The 11,957-nt window shown below is 39.4% G+C and overlaps 2 long non-coding RNA genes across 2 annotated transcripts; both read right to left on the minus strand.

Moving 5' to 3' along the window:
* Nucleotides 1–638: 638 nt before the first annotated feature.
* On the minus strand, nt 639–3,075 carry LOC124385915. The gene is made up of 3 exons (XR_006925819.1): nt 2,895–3,075; nt 2,557–2,672; nt 639–904 (listed from the first exon to the last, which is right to left on the minus strand). It is a non-coding gene; the product is annotated as an uncharacterized LOC124385915 (long non-coding RNA).
* Nucleotides 3,076–4,446: 1,371 nt separating this feature from the next.
* On the minus strand, nt 4,447–10,729 carry LOC124385916. Its single transcript, XR_006925820.1, has 5 exons — nt 10,562–10,729; nt 8,222–8,376; nt 7,837–7,958; nt 7,632–7,765; nt 4,447–4,559 (listed from the first exon to the last, which is right to left on the minus strand). It is a non-coding gene; the product is annotated as an uncharacterized LOC124385916 (long non-coding RNA).
* Nucleotides 10,730–11,957: the final 1,228 nt, after the last annotated feature.

Here is an 11,957-nt window from a genome sequence, read left to right on the forward strand (position 1 = left end):
AAATGTGTTGGTGTTGACATAAAGCAAGCATTGGAAATAAATAATACTAATAAATAAGTGTGATTATTGAGCTTTTTCTTTTACTGGGCAACTTTAAAACCAGTTATTACAGCTTAGATAAAGTACTTAAAAGATACAAGTCCTCAAACGATGTCTCTGATGGTAATTAAGCTTAATTTGCAGGGTAACTAAGTAAAAAGATAAATAATCTTAGACTGATCATAATAATACACAATCTTTTCTTGCACTTAAAATGAGATTAATAAGATTTTTATGGCTAGAAATAATATTGTAAATCTTGACTAATGAGGAGAAGCGAAGAAACAATATTTGTACTCCAGTCAAAATATTAATCTCCTGCATAAATCTGATGCCAGTACCAGTAAAACTCCTCCTTTTACTCTACATTTCTAAAAAGACAAAATACAAAAGGGCTTGTTTAGTTGAGTTGATGGTTCATTTGATTTTATGAAGATTTCAGATGTACTCATTCAGCTACAAGGGTGTAAGTAAAGTCAGGTACTGATGTAGATGAGGTGAGAAGGTTCACATTCATCCCAATGGTGTTCAATAGATTTCAATATAGCAGAAGGTCTTCCACTCCAACCCATCACAAGCACATGTTCATGGAGCTGGCTTTGTGTACAGGGGCATTATGATGCTGGAACAGGTTTGAGTCTCCTTGAGTCACCTTCAGAGACATTACTTTGTGGTAACAGTTTGGAGGAGAACCACATATAGTTCAGTACTATAAATACAGAATCCACAAAAACACAGACCTGGCAACTGGGCATACATTTGATCTAATGCAAAATGTATAAAGAGGACAAAACTCTATTGGATTATAGAAGGAGGAGATTGCTGTCGTGATGTTTTTCCTCATCCTGGTCGTCATCATGGAGTTCTGTGGACAGGAAGGGCAGATTAGATCGAATGACAGAACTCACTGCACAAGAATTTTAGATTAATGAGCGTAAAGAGGACACTGCCACACAGGATAATCTTTCAGGTTATTTAAAACAGATGTGTGGGAGAACCCTTGAGGTTGCATCTTTGAAAGTACAATATTTAACCAGAAAAAAGACCTCAAGACTGTCAGTGTGTCTCCTTTAAATAATTCCCTTCACAAGTGCTCTATCAGGCTTTTAGTGTCTTGCATGGGTTGAATCTTGAATGTGAAGAATATTAATGGTTAAATGGTGTGCTTAAGTTGTTTGCAAGTTGAAGACATCATTGGAGGCATCATGTTTATCAAAGGCGTTGCTCGTCTCGAGCGAATATTATGAGGCTATGAACCACACAATTAAAGTGAGCTCTAAGCAATGCAAATAAAGGAACAATTCACTGGATAAAGAAACACCTTAGTGAATTAATCCATGAGACCCAACCTATCATTCCAACTTCATGATTCTATGACTTTGATTGATCTAAGCAATACATTTGGCAAGATACTACATTACCCATCATCACCTGCACATCACATGACTGTTACATGGCACAAACACAAGCACCTGTTTCCTGTTTGTCCTTAATGAGCACCTCTATATAAGTTCTAGTTTGTCACCACCTCATTATCAAAAGCTTGTTTGTTGCCCGTTTTTCTTCTCGTTGTCATGGTCTTTCGTGCACGTTTTGGTTATTGTTGTTTTTTTTTTTTGCCTAGTGTCCCTGGTTTTTGTTTAGGTGTTGATTTTCAAATGGCGTGTCAAAATATCAAAACTAATATGATGTGCTGGATCAAGTGCTATTTTATACACATAAGAAACGATTTCATGTTCATTTAATTGAAATCCGATTTATAGTTCGATCATGAAGACTACTCTAGAGTCAACGTTTGCCATTATTATATTGACAAAAGTATTGAGACAACTGACCAATCATGTGGTTCTTCCTCAAAATGTTACCACAAAGTTGGAGGCACACACTTACATATGACGTCTTTGGAAACGGTAGCATAAAATTTTCCATTCACTTGAACTACTAGATCTAAACCTGTTCCAGCATGACGATGCCTCCTGTGCACAAAGCCAGCTCTGTAAAGATGTGCTATACATGGGTTGGAGTGGAAGATCCACTCCAAATTAAACAACTTTCACACTGACTGCACCCCAGGCTTCCTCACCTCATCTACATCAGTACCCGACTTTACTAAAACCCTTATGGCTGGATGAGCACAAATCTTCACAAAATCTTGTGGAACATCGTCCCAGAAGAGTGGAGCTTATTATAAGAGGGAATGGGAACTACATGTAGAAAAACTCTTGTATTGCGTGTTCATATTCGTAATTCTTTTTATTGTAATCTGCGTTTCTGTTATACTGTACAACATTTGACAGAAAATAAGATGCGCTTAAATATTGACGTGTTTTAAACCTATGATGATTTTAGTTTTTTGTCTATGTGTCAATCTGCTACGAATTAACCTGTTATTGTATATAGCTAGCATTACAATGGTATTTCTAATGTATACAAAGTATGTGCGTGGGAGTGGGAGTTGTTTTGTTGGCTCTAAGATGAGCCCCAGCTCTGCATGTTTGTGTTTGTTGATGCACTCACCATTTTTGCTGATGACTGAGAGATTAGCACTGAAGCCCCGGGCAGACACGCTGGCGTCCGTCATGAACTGCAAAACCATCACCCGGGGGGAGGAATGCTGTGACCGCCCAAGACCACTTTCCCACATAAACACAAGAACAACAAAGATGAGCGATTTAACTATAACGCTAAATTCATACCATGGCGGAAATTTCTAGAGGATTTGAACAAAGGAAGTCATTTAATCACTAAATCTACAATGAGTTTATGGGTCATTTCATGATCTGATTAAAAATCTAAGCTTTAAATTTGAATGTATATCTAACATTAGCTAGCATGTTGATAATTAGCATACGTACAGTATCTCTGAAGTGTGCTGTGGAGCTTTACATTTCAGGAAGAGCAGCTTTGGTCAGCTTACTGATTTGTTCTCTGGCTTTAAAGTCTCAGAATACATACAGTGAGTCATACTGACACCTTTCAGACTCCTCTAAAACAAAGTCAATGAAGTCGAGCTGAAAGAAAAGAGTCCACCATTGTGACAATGCGTATCTATTGGACAGATAGCACTGTCTTAGTTATGAAACATTACACTGTACATTATACACCAATTACACTGCAAATAGAGCCGTGAATTATTAATGGACCCACAAAACAGGAGTGGATACAGATCCAATGTCTGTAATGACAAAACTATGACAAACAATTATTAATTCAGTAATGGTGTTCTCACAAGAATGGGCTCATTTGTAACACAGCACTGTTCAGTTCTCAAATCTGGTTGGTCAGAAGGTGACAGTTCGGTAAATGTGTAATTTATTGTACAGGATGGGAAACAGAAATTTGAGGAACTAGGAATTGGTGAATCTGGGGCGTCAGTAATTGTTTTGGGACCTCATTTAGAACCTCTCGCCAATAATTAGTTGCCAACGCCTGGTTGCAAAATTTCCCCTTTCCCTGCACATTTTGTCCAGACTTACATTTGTCTCATTTTTACAGGTGATGAGGTAAACATCTTGCTCAAGGGCCCAGCAATGGTACTGGAATTTATACTTGCAACCCTACCCATTGAAAGGCCAATGACTCAATCAATGAGCTGTCACTTCCTGTTGCTGGCAATTGCAGATATGGTCAAGTTTCATGTAAATAGCTGTTTATTAAGTATTTATTTCAAGAGTCTCCAGGGTTTGTTGCTTTATAACAATCAGAGATAAAGCTATAAATAAGTATTATGTCACAAAAAAGTTTGTAGTTTCTCTGGGAACTAGCATAATGATACACCAGACTGCTAGGGGGCACCCTCAGTTGAATTTTGAACATCTTTGTTTGCGATTTCTATTTCCTGTTTCATCACGACATAAAGTGCATGGACATGCACTTTCAAGGTTGTAAAGGTTTGTGTATTTTTTTTTGATAAATCCTCTGTATTTCTGACTTTTTGACCAGAGTTTTGCTTTTGTCTTTCCAATTTCCTTTAGTGCTGCGTTTACCGTTTTGGTCTTAGACTGTACTGTTGTTCATTTTTGAATGATAACCTACCACAAAACATTCAACAGCTAAACTTTCATTTATAAAAATGCCATCAGATTACTGTAGTATAAGAGGAATAAACCAATACAGCATGAATCATAACAGAAAAATATTCAACTAGTATCTTACCTAGCATACGTATTGCTAATAATTTCCCTATTATAGCACACCCCCAAGTGTGAATCAGTATGCATCTACCTAAAAAGGTAAACCCCTCAGCCCTACACTAATGGAAACAAGTATCACATTCTCTCTGGCCTGGAAAGCTGATCGCGAGGTCTCCACTCTCACTGCATATTCACACAGCCAATGAATGCATTCATGTCTACAGACGAGTTGACCGTGCCAGTCTACTGCCCTCAACATAATCCTCAGGCCGTGTTACCTTGACAACATAACCCTCGGGGACATAGATTACCCAGCGGCAGTGGGTATCGTCGCTATAGGATCGTGGGTAGTCAGGGCTCTGTAGGACCGCCGGGGACAGACTGGTCCTGAACAAACACAAAAGAGGAGGTATTGGTGGATCCAAGCATGAACAAGCACAAAACACACACACACACACACACACACACACACACACCTCTCCCAGGAGACAATGCCAGTTTGCATGCTATACAAACATGGTGTGGTGTTATGTTTCTTTCCACCAGAGGTCATGTGCTGAAGAGAGAAAGTATGCCAGTGCTGTTTTGATCCACTATTCCTGACTCTCAGGGGATACAGTATGTGTGTGTGTGTGTGTGTGTGTGTGTGTGTGTGTGTGTGTGTGTGTGTTTGTGTGGCGTCCTCAAGCACAGCTGTCGTTATGGTCATGACCCTACCAGCACAAGGTCTCCCAGGACCCACCTGTGCTGTGTCACCTTAGTAAAAGTGCATCGATGGCGGTCTCAAGGGACAAAACCGTCTCTAGGGACAAGCGCACACCCGTGTAGTGAGCTGCACACATTGAACCAAACGAGACAGAGTATTATAAATAATTAGCACTCAAGACTAGGGCTAATGACATAAATATGTGGGTACTAAGATGAGAAAATTAGACATTGTATATAATAAATGTCTAAGGTTTGGAAACATCTAGTCTTCTATCATATTATTACAGACACATGCATGTTCCTTTGGTTTCTATGAAAAAATAAAACAGGTATAAGGCTAAAACACACAAGAATTGGATAGTGAATGAGTGGAAGAAAGTTCTGTGGAATCCAAATGTTGACATTTTTTATCTTGTGTAAGATTGAGAACAGGAGAGAAAAAAGTTAGCCAACTGCCTCACACCCACAGTCACACATGAAAGTAAAACTTAATGGTTTGGGTTGTTTTGGAGCAGGAAAGGATGGAGACTTATTCACCATCACACCATGCAATTCCGTCTGGACTGCGGCTCATTGGAAACGACTTCCATGCAACAAGGCAATGAGCCGACGTGTACATCCAAGCATCCATGTGAGTGTTATTTAGAGAGCAAACAGTCACCTGGAGTGATATCTATCATGGAATGGCAAGAAAGAAATCTCCAACTTGTGAAGAACATCTCTGGCAAGTTTTACAAGAAGCGTGGCAAAGTATTTCAGCTGAATGTTTGGAGAAACGAACTGTCGGCTAATGGAGGCTAATGGCTAATGGAACTTGTGTACATTTATATATTAGATTGGTTGTAACAGATCTTCATGAAGTTAAATAACCTAGTTTGTTGCATATACACTGACAAGGCATAACATTTTAACATTATGAGCGGTGAAGTGAATAACACTCATTATCTCTTCATCATAGCACCTGTTAATGGGTATTAGGCAGCAAGTCAATTGCTGTCAATTGCATTTTGTCCTCAAATTTGATGTGTTAGAAGCAGGAAAAATGGGCAAATGTAAGGAGTTTGACAAAATTGTGATCTCCAAAACTGCAGCTCTTGTGGGATGTTCCTGGTCTGCAGTGGGCAGTATCTATGAAAAGTGGTCTAAGGAAGGAACCGTGTTTAACCTGCGACAGGGTCATGGGCGGCCGAGGCTCAGTGATGTAGGTGGGGAGCGAAGGCTAGCCCTGTGTGGTCTGATCAAACAGAGGACATGGTGTTCTCCAGGACCAGGGTTTGGTACTTGCTGGTTAGGAAATTAGACAAATGTTATTCTCTAATGTCTCTTGGCGACAGATTATTACTGCCATTAGAATTTGCATTTAGGTTTTTAAAGTCTAATGAAGTCCCTTTTTCCCACCCCAAAGTTTTAGACTACACATTACTTTGAATTTCTGTTTTGTTGATTTTTTGTTACTACTTTGAATTACACATTTAATGAGGCCACAGTGGAACCAGCAATGTTGTCAGAGGGCACCTCTTGTCCCTGGACCCCTCATTTATTTTGGTTTGTATATACTGTATAACGCAGTCTTACTGAAAGTCCTAATGACTATCTATCACTATTTGTGTCACCCAGAAGAGGACAGGTTTCATTTTGAGCCTGTATCCTCTTAAGATTTTGCACTTGGGTATTCTCTGGGGTTTTCCTTCACCACTCTACTATTGTTCATTAGGGTTCAAAACCAATATCTGGATTCCTGTAAAGATGATTTGTGACCATATTTACTGTTAAATGTGATATACAAATACAATAGGGAAAAAAAGCTGTCTTGGTCAAATGCCTTCCCAGTTTAAGGCAGAACAATGCCACTGTTGTAGAATGTTGTATATGCCACCGAAGGGAAACAAAAGCCCATCCAAGGCAACTTACATCCATAATATTTGAATGCAATACCACAAATAGGCATGCAAGTATGAGCCCCCACAACTTATTCTGGTATCACCTCGAATCATCACTGCCATGTTTCCTCTCACCACCAGACATGGCTTGACTGGTTTTGATACCTGATTTCCAACTCACCCAAAGTGTACTCATCTTTGACAGCTCTGACGTGAATGGAGAAACCTGAGCCTGAGACACTGAAATCAGACATGAACTGAAGTTCGATGGTGTTGGAGTGTATAAGCATTGGTGCAAGGGGATTGCTGCCACAAATCTGACCTGACTACAAATAGAGTAAAAATACATTTGGTTACATGTATTCAGAGCACGCGGCTAAAATTATAATACGTAACCATGTCAAATAAAACCATCCTCCTGATTTTCAATTGGTAAAATAAGTCCAGGGTTCTTTGTATAATCCTCAGCTCAGATACTCCAATTGTCTGTGGAGAGTCAGACAATTATTTAGTCTAAATGACTTTTTCTGCGTGCTCCGGTTTCCTCCACCTTTCAAAACCTTTCAGTATGTTGATTCATCGTTAGGTTTTATTTGTACTAACACTTTACTTATTTGTAAAGCACTAACTGGCATGACATAGGAATGCACGCTGGACCACACTGCTCACATTACAGTCAACGTGGAGTTTCTTTTGTTCTGCCCATGTTTAATTTGGCTTCCTAAATCCTTCCAAAAACCTGCTTGATGGCCTGCCATCTCATCCAGGTTGTACTCTGACTCACAGTGGTCCTGGATTTCTGTTTCCACTGGCACCGTCAACCAATCAAAAAACCCTTACGAAACCCTTTTCTTTTCCACATCTTCCTCACCTATAGGTAGGCCTTCACCAGCAAACACTGGGAGATGGTCACTTTGGCATTCAGGGTGGTTCTCCAGGTCAAACCTCAGGTATTCCATCAAAATTATTTTTCCCTCTGGTATAGTGATAGACCAGGAGCATGCCCTGCCCACAAAACAAAAATAATTTATTGTCTTTTTATACACCTTCTTATACAGTGAACGTTCTGGACTCACTCATTGTCGAGATGACTTTCTCTGAGTGAAGCAAAACCACGTTAGCTTTCTTTCCACAGGAGGTATTTTCTTTCAGTGGCCATCAAACTCTAGAACTTCTCCTCTTTCAGTAGAGAGCAGAGCTGTGACAGTAAACACTGACAGCGTCAGTGCGCCATATGAATTATCACAATTTTACAATCATTACAATATATGTTAATATAGTGCCACATGCAATATCATACATGCAATCTGTCAAAAGACTTTCCTTCAGCATTATTAAAGTTCTATCTCATCCTATCTTATCTGATCTCATCTTATAAATGGGGAAACTACCTAGAGAAGTATACATACATTGAACCCTGTTGCCAAACTGTGTCTATTTAATTGCGGAGATGAAGCAAACCTTTCCGGAGCAGCCACTTAAAGAATGTTTGGAATCCGAGGTTTTATCTTGTTGTTTATCCAGCTGCATCCACAAATTTTGCCCCAAGACGTGATTCCGACCACCACCATCTGTCCATTAGCCCGTGGACACAGCAAAGGACCACACGAGTCTCCCTGTGCCAAAGATTAATTTCATTAGTTCATAAGTCATGTATTTTTATCCACTTCTTCTGGTGAGGACAGGATGGCATACTACTAGAAGGTTATTGCAGATATAATTTCCAGTGCCTCCTTGGGGGTCTCAAGACAGTCTTAAAGTAAGTTACCCAGGTTCAGATGCCCACCCATCTCAGCTGTTTTTTTTATCTGTATGGTTATACTTATTTTTGCATAGTTATTGTCAGGGAGCCACCAGTCATGCCTCCCTCCAATGTTCATGCTCTCACTCAGCCTCTCCCTCCTACAAATCACCTACAGCTGTCCTCCTCCTACTAATCACCTACACCTGTCCTCCATTTTCCCGTCCCCTTTATAAGGTCCCTATTCCCCTTTACTCACGGTCCGATCTAAAGTTTACTACCGTAGATTACCTTACCGCTCTTGTTCCCTGTGCTTCCATGCTCCTGACTACAACACCTGATCTATCCATGACAGTTATAGTACACCAGGGGTCCCCAAACTTTTTTCTGTGAGGGCCAGGTAGTTTTTTCTTTCTTTAATAAGGAGTGGGTTGGGATCTGTAACTCTGGGCAGGAGTGACAACCAGTATTATTGCCCTTGCAAGCTAGCATACTCGTCTCTGTTGCAGGTTTTAAAGTGTCTGCGCAGATTGTTTTCTTTGCCGTGAACAAAAAAAAACAATCATTCGATCACTTTCAGTTAAATATCCTGCAATCTGAAGCTCTTTCCTAAGCATTTTGTTCTCTCTTTACATTTTCCTCTGGCTCCCATGCAGGAGCACCTGCTTGATCATGATGGAACGTTATGTTGAATGCACCATTCTGTTGGTTGGTGGGTGAATCTAACAAGAAAGTAGGCTACGTTAATAACTAGGGGAATTTTTAGTTTAAAAGCAAACCATGATTATTCAATACACACCTGATATAGGTAAAACATATATTTAAAATTAGATTTTCCAAAATTTTCGTATTCAGCCTGAGGGCCCTAGTTTGGGGACCCCTGCAGTATACCCCACTCACTCATTTACATTTATGGCATTATGCCCTTAGAGTCACTTAAAGTACAACTGAGCAGTTGAGGGTTAAGGGCCTTACTCAAGGGCCCAGCAGTGACAGCTTGGTGGTGCTGGGATTAGAACTCATGAGTAAGTACACCTGAGCAGTTGAGGGTTAAGGGCCTTACTCAAGAGTTCTAATCCCAGCACCACCAAGCTGTCACTGCTGGGTGGTGCTGGGATTAGAACTCATGATCTTCCGTTCTAAAGTCCAACGTCTTAACAACTGACCTTCCACTTCCCAGTGTTTCTAGAACTGGCTTCGGATCCAATGTGACGCTGACAAAGATGCTGAACTATACTATACTATATACAGTATATAGTGAACTATACTGGCAAACTTTTTATGGCTACATAAAATCCTAAAAAAAATCAAGTCCTACTTTGTCCCCAAACACACCAAGCCAGGTTTGAGGAAGCCCCTATTAGCTACTTGTTGTTCTTTGTAGCTTTTATGGAAAATGTTTTTTCAATAAAAGCAGTAAAGTTTGAAATATCTTGGTTGATATTGCAGGATTGTACATTTTTGAATAGTTGTTTAATTTTATTCTTCTGTATTGGGAACTATACATGCTTATATATATATATATATATATATATATATGTTATACATCTTTAGGAGACAAATGAAGTAACAGCTTAAATTACATGATGATGTAAAAACAAAGTGCTGGATGGAGGTTTGCCAGCTCCAAATGCTCCTTTGTATGAAACAAGGGGGCAAGGTATCGCCTTATCTCCGTCTCCTGCCGTGTTGGTGACCATTTGCTCACGATTTAACCACTGTTCTGAGGGAATGCCAAAGTTGTGTGAACCTTTCTGTATTCCTCTGATAATGAAGTGGTCTGAGAAAGAGTTTTCATGTTAAATTTTTTTTTATCACCTGAGTGCTTTGTTCTCCTTCGGACGGACTGCCTCCAGAATGTGTATAAAACCAAAATGCTAAGTTTCTACAGTTGGACTTGATGACCGTAGCTCCGAAGCAGTACGCTCTGACATGTAGGGCCGTCTGCAATAAAGACTACTGCTGAAAGATATCCAAGTCTCCTGGTCTTCGCTGGAAAACAGTTTACAAAAATATACAGTACATAGACTACATTTTGGATAAGTGAATTTTTTTAACACCTTTGATCGAAGGTTGAATTAGTACCCGGCAGGCATCTTTCCCTCCTCTCCCTGGACCAGCACACAGCACTGTGAAGTTTTGCAGTCCTAGTCTGAGGGTCTGTAGGATATGTTCACAGACAGATAGATCCACTAGGTCCAACTGCACTTCATGAAAAACCGAAGCCATCCGACCTCCTGAAAATAGACAAAATTGTTAAATAGTCAAAAAGTTACCACTGAAGTCAAAAGATAAAAGGTTCTATATTCTTACTCTCTTTTGTTTGTTTCCATCCAGCAACAATGCAACTGTTCCTCGTTTGGAAAGATCTCACCAGGAAGAGGAAAACAAACAGGCTGAGCAAAGTCACCTGAGAAGGAAAGTTTCTTTGGGTTTTTCGCAACACTGAAGCATTCCTGAAATATTTGACCATTATCATGCGACAAATCTTTGTTTGTGGCAAAGTTGACACTGCCTTTTTTTATCCATTAATTAAAACATATTATTTTCAACAATATTTAATTTTCAATCTTGACCGGTCAGGGTTTCCTGGTGGTCTAGTGGTTAGGATGCGGCGCTCTAACCGCTGTGAAACCAAACCCAGCCATTAGGGTTGCACAAGCCAGTGCACTCTTAGTGCCAATCCCAAGCCCAGATAAATGGGGAGGGTTGCTCATGAAACATCACATTCTTCACGCCAAACCTCTGCCCCCCACGATCCACCACTCTCTGGTCAAACTCTCCCACTATGGCCTTCACACCATGCAGGAACTCTCTGCATGGACACCAGCATGTCAAATAAAAACAAATCAAACCACCTTTTTAATCATCATGCTGTCTGGAGCTTTGTGGTGTCAGTGTGATATTGGAAGATGGTTACTTTATAAATATGTATAATTTTTTTATTTTTTTTTTTATTTAAAAAGATTCTAATTAATCATTTGGCTGGTGATGATGCTGACTGGCTACTATATTTGGAAACAAGCTAGCCACAGTGGGTGGTCAAATATACAGTTTCAATATATTAATAATATATAACTTTTTATTTTTGCAGAAATGTACAGAAAAGTATTAAAAATAAAAATTAAGTAATATTTAATAAAATAAAAAATTATAAAATAGAAAGTAAATAGTATTATCTTTTTATTAATACTATTATATATATTATATATTGTCCATAACTGATGCTAATGAAGCATCTACCAATCCAATGTGATACGAATCCCCCAGTACGATTTTTGATTCGATACAATGCAATACGGTGCAATAAAAAAATATATATATATATGCTCTGCAATTTAATATGGTGCAGATATTAAATTCACCAAAACAGCAAATCATTAATTCACTTAAGTGTCTTCTGATTTTCAACTCATGGCCCCTTTTCACGAACACGCGTTTGTATCGCATAAAAGA

The sequence above is a fragment of the Silurus meridionalis genome, chromosome 5 (genome assembly GCF_014805685.1).
Source record: "Silurus meridionalis isolate SWU-2019-XX chromosome 5, ASM1480568v1, whole genome shotgun sequence".
Classification (NCBI taxonomy): domain Eukaryota; kingdom Metazoa; phylum Chordata; class Actinopteri; order Siluriformes; family Siluridae; genus Silurus; species Silurus meridionalis.